The sequence below is a fragment of the Rhinoderma darwinii genome, chromosome 7, assembly GCF_050947455.1.
Source record: "Rhinoderma darwinii isolate aRhiDar2 chromosome 7, aRhiDar2.hap1, whole genome shotgun sequence".
NCBI lineage: Eukaryota > Metazoa > Chordata > Amphibia > Anura > Rhinodermatidae > Rhinoderma > Rhinoderma darwinii.
This window is the reverse complement of record NC_134693.1, coordinates 88847387-88871865: the sequence shown is the minus strand read 5'-3', so window position 1 is coordinate 88871865 and position 24479 is coordinate 88847387. Positions and strand designations below refer to the sequence as shown.

General features: G+C 43.6%; 1 long non-coding RNA gene across 2 annotated transcripts in view; it reads right to left on the bottom strand.

Annotated features, from left to right (window-relative positions):
* Positions 1 to 3853: 3853 nt before the first annotated feature.
* Positions 3854 to 24479, bottom strand: part of LOC142657260 (uncharacterized) — a 33582-nt gene continuing 12956 nt past the window's right edge. Inside the window, exons 2-3 of one of the 2 annotated variants that reach the window (XR_012849861.1) lie at positions 23332 to 23439; positions 3854 to 3986 (exon numbers count right to left, since the gene is read on the bottom strand). This is a non-coding gene — a long non-coding RNA (uncharacterized LOC142657260). Of the gene's footprint in view, positions 3987 to 22334; positions 22558 to 23331; positions 23440 to 24479 lie in introns of those variants that run through there. The other variant, XR_012849860.1, reaches the window with a different exon arrangement.

The following is a 24479-nucleotide window of genomic DNA, read 5'->3' as shown; positions in this document are numbered from 1 at the left end:
TATGTCACATATGTACACACATACTGTACAATTTTTTTAATTAAATATATATTTCTATCTCTTTACTCCATTTTGGCAGCACTTTTGAAAAAATAAAATAAATTTTCAGCAATTTAGAGGACTTACAAATTGAATAATAATTTTATAAATTTTGAAGTACATTTTGTTTTCCGGCACCAAGCCAGGTTTTCAGAGGCTCATAGGTCTCAGAGTGATGGAAACCCCCACAAATGACCCCATTTAGAAAACTAGACCCCTTAAGGTATTTACCTAAGGGTATAGTAAGTATTTTGACCCCACAGTTTTTTGCTAAATTTAATACATAGCAGGTGAAAAAAAATATAATTTCACTTTTTTCATAAAAGTATCAGTTTGAAGACCAATTTCTTTGTAAAGCGACCATGAGAATGAAGAAACACACCACAAAATCTATCACCCTGTTTCTCCTGTTTTCAAAAATACCAACATTGTGGCCCTAATGCGCTGCCTGGACACACGGCAGGACCCAAAATGAAGGGAGCACCCGGAGGCTTTCAGGACTCATATTTTGCTTGAAAATGTTTTAGGCCCCAATGTACATTTGGAGAGGCTTTGAGCTGCCAGAATGATAGAAACTCCCCATAAACGACCCCATTTCGAAAACTAGACCCCTTAAGGTATTTATCTAGGGGTATAGTTAGCATTTTGACCACACAGGTTTTTCGCTAAATATATTGAAATTAGTCTGTAAGAATTAAAATGTACTTTTTTTCTGAAACAACATAGAAATTTTTATTATTTACAAGGAATAACGAAGAAAATGCACCCCAACATTTGTAAAGCAATGTCTCCCGATTACGACAATACCCCATATGTGGTAATAAACTGCTGTTTGGACCCACAGCAGGGCTCAGAATGGAAGGAGCGCCATTTGGATTTATGATTTTGCTGGAATGTTTTTCGGTGCCATGTCGCATTTGCAATGCACTGGAGGGACCAAAACAGTGGAAACCCACCAAAAGTGACCCCATTTTGGAAAAACCTTCAAGGAATTTTTCTAGGGGTATAGTGAGCATTTAGACCCCACGGGTCTTTTGCAGAGTTTATTAGAATTAGGGCGCGAAAATTAATATCAAAATTTTTTCCACTAAAATGTTGCATTTTCTCATTTTCACAAGGGATAAAGGAGGAAAAAAACAACCATTTTTTTATAAAGCAATTTCTCCCGAGTACGGAAATACCCAACATGTTGTCATACGTTTTTTCATTAGAAATGAATTAACCCTTTCAGGACTGATCCATTTTTTGCTTTCATATTTTAGATTTTCACTCCCCGCTTTCCAAGAGCCATAACTTTTTTATTTTTCCATCAATAGAGTGGTGTGAAGGCTTATTTGTTGCGGGACAATCTGTAGTTTTCATTGGTACCATTTTGGGGTACATGCGATTTTTTTTGATCACTTTTTATTAAATTTTTTTGCAATCCTGAGCAAAAAACAGGAATTCTGACACCGTTTTTTTAGGTTTTTTTTTTGCGGCGCTCACCGTACGCAATAAATGACATTTTTAATTTATTCTGCGGGTTGGTACGATTACGGCGATACCATATGTATATAGGTTTGGTCCTTTTTTTTAGCGTTTGCGCAATAAAATGACTTATTTATAAAAAAAAAAAATTCTGTGTCACCATATTCTGAGAGCCATAATTTTTTAATTTTTTAGTCAAAAAAGCTGTGTAAGGGCTTGTTTTTTGCGGGACGGATAGAAGTTTTTATTGGTACTATTTTCGGGTACATGCGACTTTTTGATCACTTTTTATTCTTTATTTAGGGAGCGGTGGTGACCCAAAAAATTGCGATTCTGTCGTAGTTTTTTATTGATTTTTTTTGGGGTGTTCATCGTGCGGGAAAAATAACATTATAGTTTTATAGTTGGGTTCGTTACGAACGCGGTGATACCAGATATGTGTACTTTTTTAACGTGTTCATTTTTTTTCTATAATAAAAGTCTTATTATAGGAAAAAAAGCATTTAGTGTTTATAGAACTTATAACTTTTATTTTTACACTTTTTTTAAAACATTTTTATTACTTTTTTTTACTTTTTTAACTTGTCCCACTAGGGGACACTTAGTCTTGCAGCTTTGATCGCTGCTAGAGTACATTACACTACACACGTAGTGTAATGTACTCTAAGGGTATGTTCACACGGCGGGGGTCCGTAACGGCTGAAATTACGGGGATGTTTCAGCCTGAAAACATCCCCGTAAATTCAGCCGTAACGGCATGTGCAGGCGCTTGAACGGCGCGTCAATTACGGCCGTAATTAGCGCTGCTATTCATTGGAGTCAATGAATAGCGGCTCCAATTACGGCCAAAGAAGTGACAGGTCACTTCTTTGACGCGGGCGTCTATTTTCGCGCCGTCATTTGACAGCGGCGCGTAAATATACGCCTCGTGTGAACAGACAAACGTCTGCCCATTGCTTTCAATGGGCAGATGTTTGTCAGCGCTATTGAGGCGCTATTTTCGGGCGTAATTCGGGGCAAAAACGCCCGATTTACGTCCGTAAATAGGCCGTGTGAACATACCCTTACTGTCATTGTGACGTGACTGTCACACTGACAGGAAGCAGAGGAGGAACGGCCGGAGGCTGTTCCTCCGAGGCTTCCGTGCATGGCAACCCGGAGGTCATTATCTGACCTCCGATTGCCGTGACAAGCATCGGTAGCCCCCACGATCACTTCGTGGGGGCTGCTGATGTGCTTCAAACCACTTAAATGCGGCGACGGCAATCCGTCGCCGCACTTAAGGGGTTAACTGCCGAAATCAGCGGCGATGGTCCGCTGTCCGGCAAGACTAATGTCTCAGCTGTCGGGGACAACTGTCAGCGCGGGTCTGTCACTCTGTGTTTACACAGAGTGACAGTTTGAAATGCGGACGAAAATGTACGTCATGGTGCGGGAACTAGCAGCCGACCATGACGTACATTTTCGTCCTTGGTCGTTAAGGGGTTAAGACCTTTACTTTATATGTTAAAATTAAATTATCAATAAAATGATTAATAACATCAAAACTATGAAGATTGTTTTTTTGTTTTGTTTTCTTCAATAATCAAAAGTGAAATTTTCAAATGTGTTCATGTTTTTTTCAAACAAAATTACAATATATAAAAACTAAATTTACCTTTATTCACGCTGGGGGAGGCAGATACATGCCTTTGTCTGCTGACCCCTCTATCTTGAGTTTCTTCCGTAATGCCACTCTGAAAAATCTTGCGCTCTCTGGAAGTACTACAGGAGTAGATTGGTGAGGGGTTTGGAGAGAATAAGAATCGGTAAAGAAGGAAAGAGTTGAGTGCGAGGTGTGGAAGGTGTAGGAAACGAGGTAGGTAGAGGAAAATGAGAAGATGGAGAGTGAGCAGAGGAGAAAGAGTGAGAATGAGCGGATTGAGAGTGTGAAGGTGGGTTGGAATGTGTTGGTGTAAAGGATTGTGAGTGGGGTTGGGAATGAGAGGAGGAATGTGCTTGGGATGGGGGATAAGACTGGGATGGGGGGCGGTGTAGACAGACAGTTTGAGCGAGTGTCACCCAGCACTCCAATATCTGTTCAGGTGTCATTTGCTCCACCCAAGGAATGAGAGTTTCGAAGAAATGATGACTAGTTGTAGGGAAATTTGTCACTCCCACGCCCTCCGAACGACGAATTAGATGTAAAATCTGCTCCCTAAAAGTAGTCAATCTGTTCATCTAATCTCAGCAAGGCATCCCTACAGTATCTTGTGAGATCCTCCCATTCACTTGGGCGTCTCCTACCAGGTCTCTCCCACCTTAACATATTCTCAAAATTTGTGTGAATTAATGATCTGCCTGTTAAGGCGGAAGAGGCTTCTGGTAGGGGAGCACCAGTGCCCTGAACAGACATTTGGGGGATAGAGGGGCCAGCAGAGTTGTCCTCTCTAGTGATCGCTTCACGAAGGACTTCAGGCTCTCGAGTACTCGATGTTGTCCTAAAAAGAAATAAAAATGAAATAAATATGTATAACAGGCTATAAGTAGTAGGATTCAAACTACTTGAACGATTTAGGTTGCTTATGCCATGTACCATGATTTGCTTGCACATAGTCAATAGTATTTTTTCTTTTTAATTTTTTTGAAATCGTGAGAATAATTACCTAACATAACAGGTACGTAGAATAGCATATTTAACAAAATTAAGATCATATATATACATATATGTGTTAAGGATCTGCCAGGCACAGCTTCTGTATCCACGCCCATAGGTAATCAGTCTGCACCTGCTTCTATGTCTGTGAGACTGACTCCATCTTCCACCACTCAGGATGGTAGGCTTAGGAGTGGGAGAGCCTATCACAGCCTGGCCAGACGGAGCTAGTTCCCGCCCCCTGTCTATTTATACCTGCCTTTCCTGTTCCTCCTTGCTTGTGATTCTTCTTGTGTGCTTTCCTGGCCCTGCTGCAGCTTCTTTGAATATTTGACCCTGCTTCATATTGACCCTGGCTTACTGACTACTCTCCTGCTCTGCGTTTGGTACCTCGTACACTCCTGGTTTGACTCGGCTTGTTCACTACTCTCCTGCTCTGCGTTTTGTACTTCGTACACTCCTGGTTTGACTCGGCTCGTTCACCACTCCTGTTGCTCACGGTGTTACCGTGGGCAACTGCCCCTTTTCCCTTGCTTCTGTGTACCCTTGTCTGTTTGTCTGTCGTGCACTTATTGAGCGTAGGGACCGTCGCCCAGTTGTACCCCGTTGCCTAGGGCGGGCCGTTGCAAGTAGGCAGGGACTGAGTGGCGGGTAGATTAGGGATCACTTGTCTGTTTCCTTACCCCCATCATTACAATATGTTCATAAGCTCGATGTAGATCTACAATATAGATTTTTAAAAATAGGGACCGGGATTACAGTGTGTATATTATTGTACATAGGAAGCAGTGTTTTAGTAGTTCAAATCTTGTATATAGCATTCAGTTTAGAACTTTTATTAATGGGTTTGTACAGCATTAATTACTTCTGCATAAAGGGCAGTATTATAGTAGTTATATTCTTGTACATATGGGGCAGTATTACAGTAGTTCTATTCTTGTACAAAGTATACAGTATTAAAGTAGTTATATTCTTGTATATAGGAGCCAGCATTACAGTAGTTATATTCTTGAATATAGGAGCCAGTATTGTAGCAATTATATTCATGTACATAGGGAGCAGAAATATAGTATTTATATTTACCCTTTCACCTATGACAGCACCCCTGGAGGGACATCCCATTCGCTGGACAGGAAGCCTAAGGATATAAAAAAGGACACACCTCTCCACCCACCTAGTCAGGTTTCCGGTCCTCCGGATGGGATTGTTCTGTTAGGAAAAGAAGCACATCTCCATGAGTTGCAGACCCCCTAGCAAGGTTTTTACCTTTTCTCCCTAGGGTGCCTCTGGAAGGTGTAAGTCTCCTTGGAGGGAGCAACCTTAAGTCTGGGTTTGGTTACTCCTTCCTCTCCCAGTCCATCGCTTCCGTCCCTGGAGGTAGTTTTAAGTCCCACGAGGTGAGACCTTCCTCTGGAGGGAGAGCGGTTCTCCCAGGGGCCTTACTTGGTTCCCTAGTCGGGCCGGCACGCATGCCCAGTGTTGGGGGCTTTCGGCGCACTCTGTGCAAATCTTCCAGTCACCGCGACGCGTCACTTCCGGCAGAGTGACGCGCCCTATTCCAGGAAACGTTGGTTTCTGCGGCCCCAAAGGGAGGAGGGGCTCCAGGTGTCTGTAGCAGAGAACCTCCCCAGCCAATCCAAGGCCTATCTAGGCCTGAACAATATGGAGCCTCAGTCTCCAGCATCTCCTTCCATAATGGAAACGACAGGAGAAGCAACAGGACGCACTGACCGCTCGGATGCCACAAGATCCTCCAGGTCCTAGGGAAAAACTGGATAAAACCCGTAACAAGGAGTGTGCAGTTTGTAATACAAAAACTAGCAGCCTCTTAAAATAAAAGACTTTTCCAGAATTGTTTACATAAAATAATCACGGAAGAATCTACAAGTCTGGCCTCGAGCATTAAAGAGATTGTGAGGGCAGAAGTTAGGAACTCCCTAAAGTCCCTAAAGGAACAGAAGGATCTTCCATCCATCTTGTCTGGTCAGGTAGATCTATCCGATTCCTCTGCTGAAGAGGATTTTCAGCTAGAAAAAGATGAAGAGCTGAGCTCTTCAGATTATTCCTCAGACGAGGACGGGGAGGGGGATTTGTTCTTAGCAGAAGACGTAGACCAGCTTCTTAAAACCGTAAGAGCAACTATGAACATCGATGACCCCAAAGAACCTCGTTCCGCCCAGGACATAATGTCTGAAGGCTTAGGGCCTAGAAAACAGTGAAACTTTCCCATTCATAAGAATGTATGAAGCCTCATTAAAAGGGAATGGAAAAATCCAGATAGGAAAGTTGGTATTCCCAAATTTCTTAAGAGGAAATATCCCTTTGAGGAAGGACTGGGATAATGCCCCAGTGGCAAAAATATCAAGGAAGAATGCTCTTCCATTTGAGGATCTAGGCTCTTTATTCGATCCCATTGATAGGAAAGCCGATTACTACCTCAAGAGAACCTGGGAAGCTTCTACGGGGGTTTTTAAGCCAGGCATTGCCACCACTTGTGTGGCTAGGTCTCTAAAGATATGGCTAGCGCACTTAGAGCTCCAACTTAGAGATAAGACTTCTAGGAATCAGATCTTCTCCTCCCTTCCAATGTTATCTAAGGCAGCAGATTTGTTGACCGACGCCTCGGTAGATTCTATTCGCCTCTTTGCCAGATCAGCGGCTCTCTCAAACTCCACCAGGAGGGCTATTTGGCTAAAAACCTGCAAGGGTGACACTGGGTCAAAAGGGAAGCTATGTGCCTATTCCCTGCTCTGGTGATTATTTGTTTGGACCCCCGCTAGATGACCTATTAGAAAAAGCGTCTGATAGGAAGAAGGGGTTCCCTACACAAGGGAAACCAATGGATTCCTTTCATTCCAGGAGGCTTAATAAAAGACCTAACCCTAGGGGACAGGAGTCTAGGCCCTCAAAATTTCCTAAGAAAAACAAGGGCTTCCTTTTCAGGCCTCAAAACGACCCCAAAAACAGAGACCACCAGCAATGATGCCAGAAAGCCCATGGTGAGGGATCATCTATCCAGGTATTACAAAAATTGGGAAGAAATAACATCAAATCCGTGGATCCTAGGAATTATAAAAACTGGGTACGTCCTAGAATTAGGATCTCTTCTCCCAAACAGATTCTTTTCCACAAAGACCCTAAAGAATTTAGAGAAACAAGAAGTTTTAGAGGCAGAAATTCTGTCACTTATAAGAAAAGGGGTTCTAATTCAAGTCCCAAATGCAGAGGCAGGCCAGGGCTTTCATTCCCCTCTCTTCCTGGTGAAGAAACCAGAAGGGAAATACAGGGTCATAATAAATCTAAAGGATTTGTTCTCTTATCTGACATACAAAAATTTCATATGGAAGGCATTCCTTCTACTATAAATCTCCTCTCCAAAGATTGTGTGATGGCATCACTAGACCTGGAGGATGCATATCATCATGTGCCAATATGCAGTCCTCACCAGAAATATCTAAGAATAGCAGTGACCCTCAACAAGTCTTTGTTTCACCTTCAGTACAGAGTCCTTCCCTTTGGCATTTCACAAGCCCCAAGGGTGTTCTCAAAGATAATAGCAGAAATGACATATATCAGGACGAGGGACATCCTCCTGATTCCCTACCTGGACGATTTTCTAATAATGGCAGAAACATCTCAGGCCTGATCCAACAGATAAAAATAATTTGCTCCATCCTAACGAATTTAGGATGGAAGATAAATCTAAAAAAAGTCCAATTTAATCCCATCAACCAGATGTATCTGTCTAGGGATTCTGCTAGATTCCTCCAGGCAGATGTCCTTTCTTCCAGAAGGGAAGATCAATCCCCTGATAGACAGGGTCTCAGAGCTACAGTATATTTAGACCATATGACCTCTTTCAGGGAAGCTATGTCCGTGCTGGGCCTCATGACGTCACGCATCCCAGCAGTATTATGGGCTCCCTTCAGATCCAGGGCCCTACAATAGGACATTTTAAATCAGTGGGACAAGAACAGTCTCTCCCTAGATCAATCCCTCCACATATCATTAGCAGCCAGGCTGTCTCTCAGATGGTGGTTGAAAAGGGAAAACCTCAGGCGGGGCATCCCATGGATAACAACCCCTACTCTAAATATAACTACGGATGCGAGTCCTTGGGGATGGGGAGCTCAATACGACACCTCTTTTCTTCAGAGTCAGTGGGATCACCAAACCATGCAGAGGTCCTCCAACTTCAAGGACCTGGCAGCAGTTATTAAAACTATGAAAAACTCTATACTAGCAATTTCAGGTCAGAATTTAAAGATATATTCGGACAACATGACGAGTCATCAGTGGGGGACGAGATCTGTTCCCCTGATGGGTTTATCTTCCCAGATATTTTCTCTGGCAGAGCACCATCTGTTGACCCTCTCAGCTGCCACCTAAAGGGAATGGACAACCAGGTAGCAGACTTCCTAAGTCGAGAAAGGTTACGCCAGTCAGACTGGTCTCTGAATACGGAAATATTTCAGAAGATTGTTTACAGATGGGGGATTCCCTCAATAGACCTGTTTGCGTCCGGAGGAAACAGGAAGGTCAAGAGATTCTTCTCCCTGGATCCATCAGAAAACCCAACGGCAATAGATGCATTCTCCCAGTGTTGGAGTCAAGAGAGGGGTTATGCCTCCCCCCCTATGTTTTCTCCCAAGGGTGATCAGAAAATCAGGGAAGACAAAGCTTCAATAATCCTGATAGCCCCCTTCTGGCCAAAGAGACCATGGTTCACATGGTTAAGGAAAATGTCCTCAGACCAACCTTGGATTCTCCCGACTCTACCAGATCTCCTATACCAGGGCCCAGTCATGCAACCTGAAATTCAAAAGCTTTATCTGACAGCCTGGAGACTGAAAGGGTAATCCTTAAACAGAGAGGGTTCTCAGAGTCTATCATTTCTACTCTGCTAGCAAGTAGGAAAAAGGTTACATCTGAAATATATCTAAGGGCCTGGAAAGCATTTACAAATTTTGCAGGGGTGAACATAAATACTCTAACCAAACCAGATATCCCTTTGATTTTCTCCAGGCAGGATTAAATAAGAACCTCAAGCCCAGCACCTTAAAGGTTTATATATCCGCACTAAGTTTCTTCTTTGATTTCAGATTTGCGGAAAACCCCTGGGTTAGGAGATTCCTGACAGCCTCCTCTATACTTAAGCCCCAGATTAGATGCTCAGTTCCCCCTTGAGACTTAAATATTGTTATCCAGGTCATGACAAATCCACCGTTCGAACCAATAGACTCTATAACCATAAAGATACTGACACTCAAAATGACGTTCTTGTTAGCCATTACATTGGCCAGTAGAGTAAGTGAGATTCAGGCCCTTTCTGCTTTTTCTCCATATACTCTACCATTAGATCATTAGATGACAGGGTCATCTTAAAAACCTTAACAAAGTTTCTTCCTAAAATGATCTCTCTGTTTCATCTAGACTAAGAAATTGTTCTTCCATCTTTTTGTAATTCCCCGAAAAATCAGAGGGAACAGCATTTTAACTGCCTGGACATAAGGGGGTGCCTAGTCCAACACCTAGAAATCACTAAAGATTTAAGAACCTCAGAAAATGTGCTTGTCCAGTTCCAGGGTCCCAACAAGGGTTCGGCAGCCAGTAGATCCACTATAGCGAGATGGATTAAACAGGCTATACATTTAGCCTATGTAAGTCATAATCTCCAGCCTCCAGAGTTCTTCGGATCCCACTCCACCAGGGCTGTGTCCACTTCCTGGGCTGAGAGAGCAGAGGCCCTCCTAGATCAGATATGCAAGGCTGCTACATGGAGCTCTCCTCATACATTCCTCAAGCATTACCGATTACAACTGCATACAGCCTCTGACTTGGCCTTTGGTAGAAAGGTACTACAAGCTATGGTCCCACCCTAAATTTTGACTTCTATTGTACATCTCAAGGGGTGCTGTCATAGGTGAAAGGGTAAAAGATTGACTACTTACCGGTAATCGGTTTTTCATGAACCTATGACAGCACCCCTCTGTTACCCTCCCTAATAGCGTATACAGTCCTCATAAGGTTGAGTTCCAACATGAGTACAAAGGTATTCCTTGTAAATACTGTATATATGAAGGTGTGAGGTAATTCCACTTGGGTGGCGCAAAAAAATAAATAAATATATATATATATATATATATATATACTAAACTAATATATAAACTAAACTAATTCTCATCATGAGTTCTTTCTAAGACTGGGTGTGTGGAGAGGTGTGTCCTTTTTTTTATATCCTCAGGCTTCCTGTCCAGTGAATGGGATGTCTCTCCAGGGGTGCTGTCATAGGTTCATGAAAAACAGATTACCGGTAAGTAATCAATCTTTTTTGTATATAGGGCAGTATTATAGTCGTTATACTAGCCACCACTGGTATAGTGCGCCCTCCGAATGAAGTGGTCTGGTCAACAACCAACTGAAATACAGATTAATAAATAAAGATTAATTAATATTTCATTGTATCTAACAATAACTTAGTGTGTATGTATATATATATATATATATATAATTGTATATATAGCGGAAAAAGAATGGCGACAGCACACTGTGACACTAATGCCACCTAAACCACTAAATATAAATAAATATGCATTACTGCTAAATCTACTTATAATAGGGTGGTTCTTAGTGCACATTTTGATCAAAAAATATGAAGCGAGAAATAACGGAGATGGAGGAAAGACGCCAAGAAATTGTATCCGGAGGTCATGCCGTTGCGAAAAAACTCAAAAACGATGACTGATTTGCAGAGATGGCGTCCCCTAGCACAAGAGAGAAAGGCAAAGAAAAACAGGATAAAGAAGCAAAAGTAACCGCACCATCGGCACCAGTCTCCAGACTCAGAAATGCCGCCAGAGACTAGGGAGACCGGCAGCGAAGAGGAGGAGAAACCAAAAGTGGTAAAGAAGGTGGTGGAGGGTTATAATATCCATTTGCCTCCCACCTCGTAATCTGAAGGCAGCTCCGAGTCAGAGGACGAGCGTCCCACGGATGTGCTCACCCAGATCCAGGAGCTGGAATCCCCGGTATCAATGCAGGGATTTTGCTTCAGTTCGGAGCTGCCCGCTGAGACCGGCAAGAGGAAGAAGGGGAAGCGGAGGAAGAAAGCTGACACAGGACAGATGAGGCTGGTATACAAACTGCAGTCTCCCCTGCACTCCGGACCAGAGAATATCTCGGTTCGGGCTGCAGATCCTGCAAAACCCCCAGTTTCGGCTTCTGTAGTGGGCCGGAATGGGTAAGCGAGGAGAAAATCACGAGGCCAGGCGAAATGGCGCCAGACGCCGTTCTTTGTAAAGGGGGCGGTGCCAGTGCTGTCACGTTAAGGGGCGTGGTCCCAAGGCTGGCGGAAGGCGAGCCCCTGAAGCTGGCAAATGGCGTGAGGCAGCGGAAGGGGCGGACCGGAAACCGCCGGTGCGTTCCTGGGATTTAGCTGACCGGAAGTCAGCCAGCCATGCAACATCCGGGCCGGCTGATGAGACAGAGCAATGGTCAGCTGCTGCCTCGTACAGAGACGGAGCGGACAGGAGCGTTAAGCAGGCTGGTAGCCACCGCGCTTTGGAAAGGGGGAGTGGCTCTAAAACCACTGCCCAGGTTGGGGGCGGTTTAATAGTAATTCCGCAGTTGACATTGCCGCAAGGTTCTGTCAGAGATGTAACGCCTCCCCCTTCAGTTGCCATGGACACCACTGATGCGGAGGGTAGCGTGGAGGTACCGCTCATAACATTTTGCGGTCCCTCCACAAAAGCACATGATGAGTTTGTAATTGGATTGAGAATTGGCTCAAGGACCATATCCAGAGAGTTGTGGTAAATGATTCCTACTCTGAATGGTCCCCGGTAATAAGTGGTGTACCCCAGGGTTCAGTGCTGGGACCGCTATTATTCAACTTATTTATTAATGATATAGAGGATGGGATTAATAGCACTATTTCTATTTTTGCAGATGACACCAAGCTATGTAATATAGTTCAGTCTATGGAAGATGTTCGTGAATTGCAAGCGGATTTAAACAAACTAAGTGTTTGGGCATCCAGTTGGCAAATTAAGTTTAATGTAGATAAATGTAAAGTTATGCATCTGGGTACCAACAACCTGCATGCATCATATGTCCTAGGGGGAGCTACACTGGTGGATTCACTTGTTGAGAAGGATCTGGGTGTACTTGTAAATCATAAACTAAATAACAGAATGCAGTGTCAATCAGCTGCTTCAATGGCCAGCAGGATATTGTCGTGTATTAAAAGAGGCATGGATTCGCGGGACAGGGATGTAATATTGCCACTTTACAAAGCATTAGTGAGGCCTCATCTAGAATATGAAGTTCAATTCTGGGCTCCAGTTCATAGAAAGGATGCCCTGGAGATGGAAAAAAATACAAAGAAGAGCAACGAAGCTAATAAGAGGCATGGAGAATCTAAGTTATGAGGAAAGATTAAAAGAATTAAACCTATTTAGCCTTGAAAAAAGACGACTAAGGGGGGACTTGATTAATTTATATAAATATATTAATGGAACATACAAAAAATATGGTGAAATCCTGTTCCATGTAAAACCCCCTCAAAAAACAAGGGGACACTCCTTCCGTCTAGAGAAAAAAGGTTCAACCTGCAGAGGCGACAAGCCTTCTTTACTGTGAGAACGGTGAATTTATGGAATAGCCTACAGCAGGAGCTGGTCACAGCAGGGACAGTAGATGGCTTTAAAAAAGGGTTAGATACTTTCCTAGAACAAAAAAGTATTAGCTCCTATGTGTAGAAATGTTTCCCTTCCCTTTTCCCGTCCCTTGGTTGAACTTGATGGACATGTGTCTTTTTTCAGCCGTACTAACTATGTAACTATGTAACTATGATGCGGTGGAGAAAATAGAGGAGGGGCTAAAGTAAAAGAGAAATATAATAACATAGAGCCAGACCTGGTTAGGAATGTGTCAAATGTAAATAAAGATGTGATGGGTGTTGGTGGTAGAATGTGTATAGGTGATAGGGCTCAACCAGGGGATTAGGGGGGTCGGGTGCTCCCTCTAATACTGCTCCCAGCAGATCTTATGCTGGAGTCGTGGGGTGGGGACCGCCCGCTCACCCTTCCTCATCCTCAGGCCCCAGGGATGGTAACTTGCAACAATGTCTCCTGGAGGCCTTAAGGGAGGGGAAGCAGACCCTAACAGTAGGGGGTGTGCAGGGAGACCTATCCTCTTGGATAGAGAGGTACGGTCTGAATGCCTTCCAAGAGACGAGGAGAGATCAATGGTCGCTCCCAACAACCGGGCCGGCCACTGCCAGGAGAAATGTAGTCCATCTCCGGAGGCGTGGCAATGATGCGTGCCCTCCTAGAAAGAGGGTGGTGGAGCTGCTACTGGAGATGGGCTTCAAGGTGAGTGACATCTTTGCCTTGATACATCCTCATGGTACGGCTGAGTTTGACGTCAGCTTTGTTCACCCGGGGGGCCTTGAGGTATTCTGGGGCAACTACAAGCTGATGAAAAGCGAGCCCGGCTGGCGGGATTTTGCTGTACAAGCAATATCCCGCCAGAATGGTCTCAAGAAGATGACCGTTCTTACCCTTAACGAGTCACTTTCTTTCGTTGACATCATGACCTGGTTGAGCAGATATGGTGAGGTGGCGGAGATGCCAAGGAAGAACTTGGACGAATTTGGCATCTGGTCAGGGGCCTGAACATTTATGGTCAAACTTAAACGTCTGGAGCAAACTGTGTCCCACATTCCATCCTCCGCTTTTCTCGGGAGGGATCGTATCGTGGTCTTCTACCAGGGGCAACCAAAGCGGTGACCCTTGAGCGCGGGCTGCCCTGTGCAGAATTGCGCTCATTGTGGAGGGGTAGGCCTTCTGACTGCATCGTGTGACCAGGTTAGGTGTCATCTGTGTGGTGACCTAGGTCACCCGTTCAGTAGGTGTCCTCGCTCTGTGGTCAATGCGTTCTCCAAATCTGTAGCGGAAGAAAGTGGGGTGGCTTCTGCAGGTGAGGAGTCATGCGGAGATGGCGGAGCCCAAGGGCAAGTGAAGAATACCAAGAGAGGCCCCCTTCTTACCAGCGGAGGTTGGAGAAAATGAGAAAGGAAAGGGAGCGGAGAGAAGCCCAGGCAACTGGGGTGATCTCTGGCCCTGACCTGGACCCTGCCCCAGAAACAGATGCCCTTGGGGAGACCGATCTGAACGAGGAGATCAGGAGAATCTGGAGAGAGTGAGTGGCTGAAGACTCCCAGTCCTCCCAATATGAAAGTGTTGGTGAGGAGGAGAGAGTCAAGAACAGCTGGCTCTGCCCTGACCATGGAAGGCAGGACCTGCAACCCTCTGGGTCTCTCCCCCAGCCGCTACCAAGCCCTTGTGGATATTCCAGCTCCTCAAAGCGAGGAGGAGAGTGAGGTAGGGGTCTCTAGGGACGCTGAGCACCCTCCCTTGCAAGGTGCACTGGCCTCAGGGGCGGGGGTTACCATGGAGTCGGAGGATAAGGAAGGGAAGGCAAAATGTCCTGAAGATATGGACTCTTCTGTTTAAAGAAAAAGAGGAAAGGGGAACAAGTCTGAGGGGTCCTCCTCGGACAAAGAAAATCAGGGTGGGAAGAGGAAAGCTGTCTAACACAATCATCTTAGATGGCAGAACCCGCACCGTTGACGCTGGCATAGATTAACGTTGCCAGCATTAAGTCTGATACGGCTAGATTTGCAGCCTTTGATTTTCTTGGCCGAGTTAAAGCCGACATTTTGTTTTTGCAGGAGACCAGGCTGTCACTTTTGGCAGACATCGTAAAAGCTAGGAGGGAATGGCGACGCGGGCCCTCCTACTGGTCTCTTGCGGCTGAGCCGTATAGCGGTGTGGCGGTTCTTTTCACCATACCGGTAACATGCCGATGGATGATTGAGTTAGAAATGGGGAGGTGCTTGATCTTAGATGTTCTCATGAGGGGGCAAGAACTAAGATTAATTAATATCTATGGTCCCCAGACCAAGTGGGACAGGAAAAGCCTCTTCATGAAAATTAAGCCTTTCCTTTTTACGAGCAGACAAGTTATCTTTGGAGTGGATTGTTTTTTACTGTCGTTAGACCCCGAGACAGAGGAGTTTCCAGAGATAGACTGACTTATGATAGTGTAGCATTAGATAGCATAGTTAGCGATGCTCGCCTGGTGGATATCCACATCAGGCATACCCCAGGTCACTCGGGTTTCACCTATCGTAAAGGTAGTTGTAGGTCTAGAATAGACAGGTTTTTTTTGAAGGAGGAAGCCATCTCTTCACCAGTGTCCGTTGTTGAGGTGGAGTTCTCCGATCACTGTATGATTATTTTCTCTTTGAACATTGCAGAGTCCCTCCAGATGGGAAGAGGTATATGAAGGCTCAATTCTACTCTCTTGGAAGAAACGGAGATAAGACAGGCCTTTGAGGATTTTCTTCAGAGCCAGGTACCTTTGTTGGGTCTCAGTGGTACTAAGTCTTAGTGGTGGTAAATGTTCAAAGAACAGGTGGCAGAGTTTTTCCGCCAGCTCTCGTGCCTCAGGTCCATGAGTATGTATTGCCTATATCAGGAGATGAGGAGGAAACTCGAACATCTGGTCTCAACCGGAGGTAGTGGGGAGGAGATCTCCGGGGTGAAAGCTTTGCTTAAGAGGTGTCAGTATGATAGGCACTCATCTTTGGTTCTTGAGAGGGATTTCGGGAGGTACCGCTCGCCCGACCCCTACTGGAACTGTAAGATGTCAGTGAGTCGTAAGATTGTTAAAGGACTGGCTGATAGTACAGGCTCCCTGAAGAGATCCAAATCAGGAATCCTGGAGGTCGTCAGATCCTTCTACTCGCACCTCTTGGGAAAGCAGGATCTAAGCAGAGACGAGATGTCGGCTTTCCTGGCTGAAACCATTTCTGAGCCAAGGGTAGACCCCGCTCTCAGTGTTTTGATAGACTCGATCAAGGAAGAGGAAGTGGGACTGGCGATTGATGGGCTTGCCCTCAAAAAATCGCCAGGGCCGGATGGCTTAACATCCGAGTTTCATAGGACCTTTAAAGGAACCCTAGTTCCCCTCTTGACTGCGGTGTTTAATGATTGTCTTTCCTCGTGTACTTTGCCAAAGTCAATAAGGAGGTCAGCCTTGATCATTTTATCCAAGGGAAAAGACTCGACCCGTATTGAGAATTGGCGTCCCATAGCGCTGCTCAATATGGAAAGAAAGGTTCTTGCAAAGGTGCTGTTTAATTGGCTGGTGAAGTTTGCATCCCGGCTTCTTTTGCTGGTCCAGCATTGCTCTGTTCCAGGCCGCAGCACGTTTAGTGCTGTCCGCAGTGTCAGAGAGGCAGTGGAGCAGGGAAATTCTGGTCGGTGGAAGGAGTATATCCTGTCCTTGGACCAGGCCAAGGCTTTTGACCGGGTGGACCACGAATACCTCTGGTCGGTCCTTCTGAGGTACGGCTACCGGGGGGGGGGGGGGGTTTGTCAATTGGCTACAGACCTTATACACTGGGGCTGAGACTTTTGCGCTTGTGAATGGGTGGGTTGGAACCCCCTTTGAGGTTGGGTCTGGTGTCCGCCAGGGTTGTCCCTGAGCCCTTTGCTATATACTTTAAATATAAAGACTCACCAGGTTGAGTTGCAAGTTAGACGCCATTAACAAGTGTCCACGCACCTCATTGTATATAAGTAACATAGCAAACTTCATTACATCATAGAGAACTTAGAGAAAAATAAGTCATTACGCCACAAGGATCTCCATGGATCTCGCGGCTCAAGTCAGAATCCCGTGCATGCGCCGTGGACCGGAACTAGAGGACAGACACCGGAGCCCAATCACCATTACTGACTCAACCATATAAAAAGCATAACAATGTCAGTATTCAATACACTACCCCCTGAGGAAGCTAGATTAGCGAAACGCGCGTCGGGGCGCTACCATTTCAGGCTGCAGTGTGGGGCCACTATAACGTTCATTCTTATGGGTAAGCCTACCTTAATATCTCTTACGCTACAAACAGATCTATTGTGATCTACACATGCTATGTACACCTGACTTCCTTTCTAGCAACTTTGTTCTGATTATGACACTCTGGTCCTGATCTATTCTTACTATTTAAGCGTAAACTTGCTTTGTAATATTTTGTATCTGGCCAATTTTGAAACATATGGTCATAGATTGACCTTTTTGTTCCTTGTAATTTTTATAATTGTGCTGTCACCACCAAGTCGCAGTTACGCCCTTATTATATTACTTAGATTTTGTTACCTGTGATCTACATCAGACAGAGAACTATTGCCAGGGAACTCTGTTGGTGGGCTAGATACCCCAATTTCTATTTGCTTGAAGCCATCACACTGCTTTTCTTTTTCGGATTCTCCTTTGAATTTTATATATTAGTATTTTGTGTTGTATGTCCTAATAAAATTTGTACCTTTTTATCATACTTGTGGCGTAATGACTTCTTTTTCTCTAAGTTCCCTTTGCTATATACGTTCGCAATTAATCCTTGTCTTAAAAATATTGAACGTGGGCCATTGGCAGGAATCGGGGCCGGCCTGGAGGAGCCGGAAGCCACTCAGAGGGTGGTTGCGTACGCAGATGACATCTCCATTTTTGTCTCCTCGAGAGGGGGGGCAGAGTGGGTGATGTCGGAAGTGGAACGTTGGCATCATTGGCATCTGGGTCCAAGATCAACCAGGATAAGTGCAAGAGTTTCTGGCTGAGAGGAGGAGATCCTGGTTTTGATCTCCCGTATACACCCTTCCAGAGCATCAGGGGTCTGCTAAGATCTTAGGAGTCTAATTTGGCACGGGTGATTACCCCGAGAAGAACTGGGAGGATAGGCTGAATCTAGCTGCCCAGAAGGTCGGCCAATGGAAGGGTTGGTCCTTAACCCTGAGAGAAAGAATTCACCTGGCCAGGGCCTACCTGTTGCCCATGTTGCTTAACCTGGGCAGTGTGTGCATCTTGCCAGAACCTCTCTGGGCTCGGGTCTATAGCCTGTTCTTCCAGCTGTTATGGGGGAACAGGCTTAACCTAATCAAGTGGGAGGTTACTTACGTACCAAGTACACTAGGCGAGTTAGGTATGTTTAACCTGGTGGTGTTCCTAGTGAACACCTCTATTAAGATCAACCTAGCAAACCTCTGGCAAGAGAGGGCTCCTTGGTGGATATCCTCCTGCAAGGGGTGGTTTCGGCCTTTCTTCCAGGAATGGGAGAGAGGGGGGCAAGTGAGAGACCTGCGCACACCTCACGGACATCTCCCGGCTTATGCCACCCTGGCACTGAAGATTGTTAGTCGTGGGGTCTGGGAGTGTGGGAGATCAGGACCATGTCGAGAAAATTTCTTGACATGAGGGTCCTGATGACTCACTTCCAGAAGCCCCTGGTGCTCAAAGACTGCCCAAGTATTGACCTTGGGGTGGGATTAAAACTTTTAAATTCAGCGAGGATTCCCCAGAAGTTTTGGGATCTGGCTTGGCGTTGCTTCCACGGGAGACTGTATGTAAAGGACAATTTGAAGTACAGAAACTCTGATGATAGGGGTTGGAGTGCGGCGGAATGCTGGAAAGCATGGAGCATTTCCTGCTTCATTGCCCTTTTAATACAGAGGTATACAAAAGGGTGGAAGCCTCCAGCCTCTCCTATGATGGTTGGGCCTATGGGATGTTCAGAGACCTTGGTTGTAGGGACCATTGCACCTTGTTTCTAGACAGTATAGTGGTCAGGCACTTTACGTGGAACGCACAATGTCTGGTTTCTACCCAGAAGAAAATTCTCCTTGTGGATGAGGTTGTTAGCAATATCATGGGTGACCTGGTGAAGGTGCATTCTTTGGAGGTTGGCAGATTGGGAGCATCCAAAGCCAGGTCCACTCCCGTGCTGCAGCCTCCCTGCATCTGCCTGTGCTCTGTGCTCTGCCGAGAAGCAGAGAGGAAGCTCTGCCCACACACAGCCCGTCCTGACCTGTCAGCAAGAAGACATGGTGAGTGTCTCTCTGCGTGTGTGTGTGTGTGTGTGTGTGTGTGTGTGTGTGTGTGTGTGTGTCTCTGCGTGTGTGTGTCTCTGCATGTGTGTGTCTCTGCATGTGTTTGTCTCTGCATGTGTTTGTCTCTGCATGTGTTTGTCTCTGCATGTGTTTGTCTCTGCCATCTACTACATTATCTATACTCAGAGAGTTATCACTGTGTTATCTGTGGTGTTACATAGGACTGCAGATAACACTACTACATTATCTGTACTCAGAGAGACATGACTGTGTTATCTGTGGTGTTACATAGGACTGCAGGTAACATCTACTACTTTATCTGTACTGTGTGCTAAATTACAATCTCAGCTCTGCTACACAGTACAGATAATGTAGTAGATGTTACCTGCGGTCCTATGTAACACCACAGATAACACAGTGATATCTCTCTGAGTACAGATAATGTAGTAGTGTTGCCTGAAGTCCTATGTAACACCTCAGATAACACAGTGATAACGCTCTGAGTATAGATAATGTAGTAGATGTTATCTGCAGTCCTATGTAACACCACAGATATCACAGTGATATCTCTCTGAGTACAGATAATGTAGTAGTGTTACCTGCAGTCCTATGTAACACCACAGATAACACAGTGATTACTCTGATTACAGATAATGTAGTAGCTGTTGCCTGCAGTCCTATGTAACACCACTGTTCACAGTGTGGCGCTAAGTACAAAGGGGGAGGAGTGTGGCGCTAAGTACAAGGGGGGCTGTGTGGCGCTATTTACAAGGGGGGCTGTGTGTGGCCTCTTTAATTTATTTTCTTTTAATTTATTTTTATGTTAATTACATTATAGAACTATATCGCTTGTAAAATGTAGAAATGCTTTTATACTCGAGTTACATTAAAAAAATTGTGAACAAAAAATTACATCTCAATGATTGGTAGGGAAAGAAAATATGGCGAGGGGGAAGGAGATGTCGGGAAATAAGTTGGGGGGGGGGCGCCAATCTGAATCTTTGCCCCGGGTGCAGAAGAACCTAGCTACGCCTCTGCTTAATGTGTCTACTATAACTAAGTGGAGAACACCAAGAGAATCCCTAGAATATTCTTTGTAAATATGCATTCCAATTGATGTATGATGTCTGTAGGGAACCGGGCACAAAGGGCCATAGTGAACATGGTGGTAACGGTGAAACCCGCTGATTTGAAACAAAACCTAAAGATTGGAGTCTGACACACCAAAAATGAATTAAAGCGATATAAATTTATTAGATCAATTAAACTTAACAAAACACATTAAAAACATAGAGATGATGGCGCTGTATAAACCAGAAAGGACAAGACTATAGCACATTACACCTATGTATATATATATATTTATCACAGCATAAAGGAGTAAGAAAACGTACTCAGCCTTTTGTATATGGACTATATTTGAAAGATAATTCCAGCAGCCAAATGTATATAAACATATGGTGGTTCGATGATGGATGCAACAATGATATATTCACCATGCGTGGCCTCTACAGGATGCATATGAGAACTTGCCCATAACAGTAGTAAATAAATTTAGCACAGGAGTATACACACCATATATAAAGGTCTGTTATAATGCACAAGAAGATCTCTTACCCATCTCAAGAGTCACCGTATCTGGCGTCAACCCTGACGCGCATTTTGGCCCAGAAGCCTTCGTCTGGGGGTGGTGTCAAGAAGAGTACCCAAGCCCTTTAAATCCCCATCAACCAATCACAGGAAAGGAGTTTTGAAAGGTCTAATAAAATAACATCTACGGCATCACAGTCCGATGCGTCAACATCCGGGGCATGGCACCGGAAGCAGAAGACGTCAGAGACACGTGTCCCGCAATCTGGTCTTGCCTGGGAGGTGGAGACACGGACTGCGAGACCACGCATGCGCATAAGGTAGGATGCAGGGGATCGTTCGTGATACAGAAAACATTTGATGGATACATACATAAGAAAAGAGCGCAATGCAAGCATGTGGGAAAAAGGGACTTGTTATTGTATATTTATGGATCTATAATCTATCCCTAACCTATCTCTACACTCATTATAAAAGGGGAAAGAAGGAAAAATATGTAAATTGAATAAACCCACAATAAAAATTGGTGTTGCATACCATTATTGCATAAAGCATCTATACATATTCAATAAAGAGTAAAATAGTCAATTGAATCAACTGAACATACAAATCAATTTGTTGTTTCCAAAAAATATATATTTACACATCTATAACACATACATAACGTGACAGTACATAGAATTAATGAAAAATAACATTGTTATAAGTGCACATGAAAAATTCATAAGTGCACATAAAAAAAATTTTGTTTTAGATGTTTAAAGTAATGGAGAATATAAAAAGTTACACTTAAAAACAATATATGTAAGATATATATACATGCTCATACTTGTGCGCTGCATATCTGAGCATATCAGACTATGAAAGTGAATAAATAAATATAATGAGGTGACAAACTGAAAAACATAAATAAGGAAATATAATTCAATGTAGTGACAATCTGCTACCGGAGGAGAGAAATTTATTATTAATGAAAAAAGTGGGAAAACCAAAAATAAAGATAAAGTATGAATAAAGAAAACCACAAGAAACATCACAAAACTGTGTAAGACGACGGTAAAATAGTCGCTAAAAATGGGATAATGTGATATATGATTGTGTACATCAGAGGATATATATATATATATATATATATATATATATATATACATGTATACCTGTGTATAAATAATTAATTAATTGTGTCAGGTATGTGACTAAGACTGTGAAAAGTTATAAGACAAGTAAGAATATAAATAATAAAATCATAAAATAATAAACAAATACATATTGTTGAAAAAAGAGTGAATGTCGTGCAAGAACTACTAATAATATAGCTAAAGTGATGATTATCAAAAGCCATGTTAAAGAAGCATTTACAAAAAATATAATAGATTAAAAAAAATAGATATCTGTCAAGTACATGCTAGGAGATTGTGTAAATGCACAAGCAATGCTAAAATATATACATATACGTACAAATACACACATACATACATACATACATACATACATACATACATACATACATACATACGTAGATACACTGAAAATTAAATACAAAATTTACATAAAGTGCAAAATAGCAATTACAAAATTCATTATATAGTGAAAAACATATATATGCATATATAATATAATAAAGTTAAAAAGTGAAAGATGATGCTAAATAAAGAAAGAAGATGAAGAAGCAACACCAAATGAATGAATCCATCTATATGCTGTATCTGGATCCAGATAACCACTGTCGAGGTAGGTCAAATGGAGTGCATCCCCTAATAAGCTATTCGTCAATTCGATGAGAAGGATGAAGAATTATTACAGGCTCAGGAGGACATCAGAGTACTAGGTCACAGCAAATTCACAAATAAATTGGATGACAATCTGCAGGAACTAAAAACAGATAAACATTAAAAAACGGCCTTTGCTAGACACATAAACAAACATCTTAAAAACAACACCAGGAAAAATCCTAACACCCTCACAGGAAAGCTGCAAAACCCAGGTTTTCATTCAAACCATTGGGTTGTACTGTCTTCAGTTTCCAGATCCATTTGGATTATACTCTCAACAGTTTTTTCATTAAGGACCCCCCTCTCAGGTCAAGTTCCACATGATCAATGCCTTTAATTTTAAGGTCTTTAGATGCGCAATTATGATGCAGGAGAAAATGTTGTGGCAGAGTTTTCAAAAGATCTATATTATCAGGAGCCGTACCCCTAGCTGCCTCAATACTATTTACATGTTCCCTCGTCCTTGTTTTGAGTTCTCTTGTAGTGAGACCAATATAGATTTTTGGGCTGGGGCAACATGCATAATAGATTACTCCCTTCGTGTTGCACTTAATAAGCCAGATAATATTATATGTTACCTGGCCAGATGAGTCTACAAAATCATCACTGCTAACAATGTTTGGGCAGGCTATACATCAGCCACATGGGAAACAACCCCATTTCGGTTTGTATACTCCAAAGATCGGTTTAATCGCTTGGGGTTGGTGGTAGCTGTGAACTAATGTATCGCGAAGATTCCTTGCCCTCCTTGACGCTACTGCAGGTTTAGTAGGTAAAATTTCAGATAGAATAACCATCAGTTTGTAAGATGGGAAAGTGTTTAGACAAACATTTCCGCATTTCCCCCCATCTGTCGTGATAGGTGGTGACATACCTGATTTTAATGTCGCCACATTTCTTGATGGCAGGGTGGAGTACTTGGGCCCGTGTGGACCTGCATGCCCTCTCATATGCTTTGTTGATACATCTTCTAGTGTAGCCCCTATTAGAGAAACGTTGTTTAAGATTTATTGCCTATTTCTCAAAATCCTCCTCGGATGAGCACAATCTCTTTATCCTTAAAAACTGTCCAACCGGAATGGAACGGATCATATGTCTAGGGTGCGAGGATGAGGCATGTAGATATGAGTTGACTGACGTGTCTCCCCTATGTACATCTGTCTGGACAAAGCCAATGTTGTCACCCTTAATTAGTACATACAGGAAGTCAATGGCCATTTCATTTGTTTTCCAGGTCAGTCGGATAATGAGATCATTGACATTTAATTCACCCATAAAAGAAGTGAATTCCTCTTGCGTGCCCTGCCAGATTATAAAGATATCATCAATGAATCTGGTCCAAAGGACCACCTTATTCATTGATAATATCCGGTCAGACAAGAAAAGATCCCTCTCCCACAACCCCAGGAAAAAGTTGGCGTATGATTGTGCACAAGCTGCCCCCATCACCGTTCCCTGGAGCTGTAGATAGAAGGATCCATTAAATGTAAAAAAATTGTGTGTAAGCACAAATTCCATAAGGATGAGAATAAACTGAGACATGGATGGGTCAATGTCAGTCATCCTCAAGAAATATGCCACTGCCTGGAGACCATCTTGGTGTCTGATGTTCGTATACAATGATTCAATATCACAAGTGGCCAACAGCATGTCGGGTTCAACCTGAACCCCCTCCAATTTTTTAAGGAGATCCGCCGAATCTCTGAGGTATGATGGCAATGTCTCTACTAGTGGTTTTAGGATTGAGTCAATTTACTTACTTATGTTGTCGCAAATATTCCCTCTCCCGGAGATGATGGGGCGCCCTCGTGGTAGTTTGGAATTCTTGTGGATCTTCGGCAGCAGATACAGACTCACTACCATGGGGTCCTGTACCATAAGACTAGAGATGAGCGAACTTATGAAAAGTTCGGTTCGGCTGGTTCGCCGAATTTCATCAAAAAGTTTGATTCGGACCGAACTAGTTCTGACCAACCTGTAATTCAAGAAAGCCCCTAAAAATCGTGTATAACACTGTTTAAC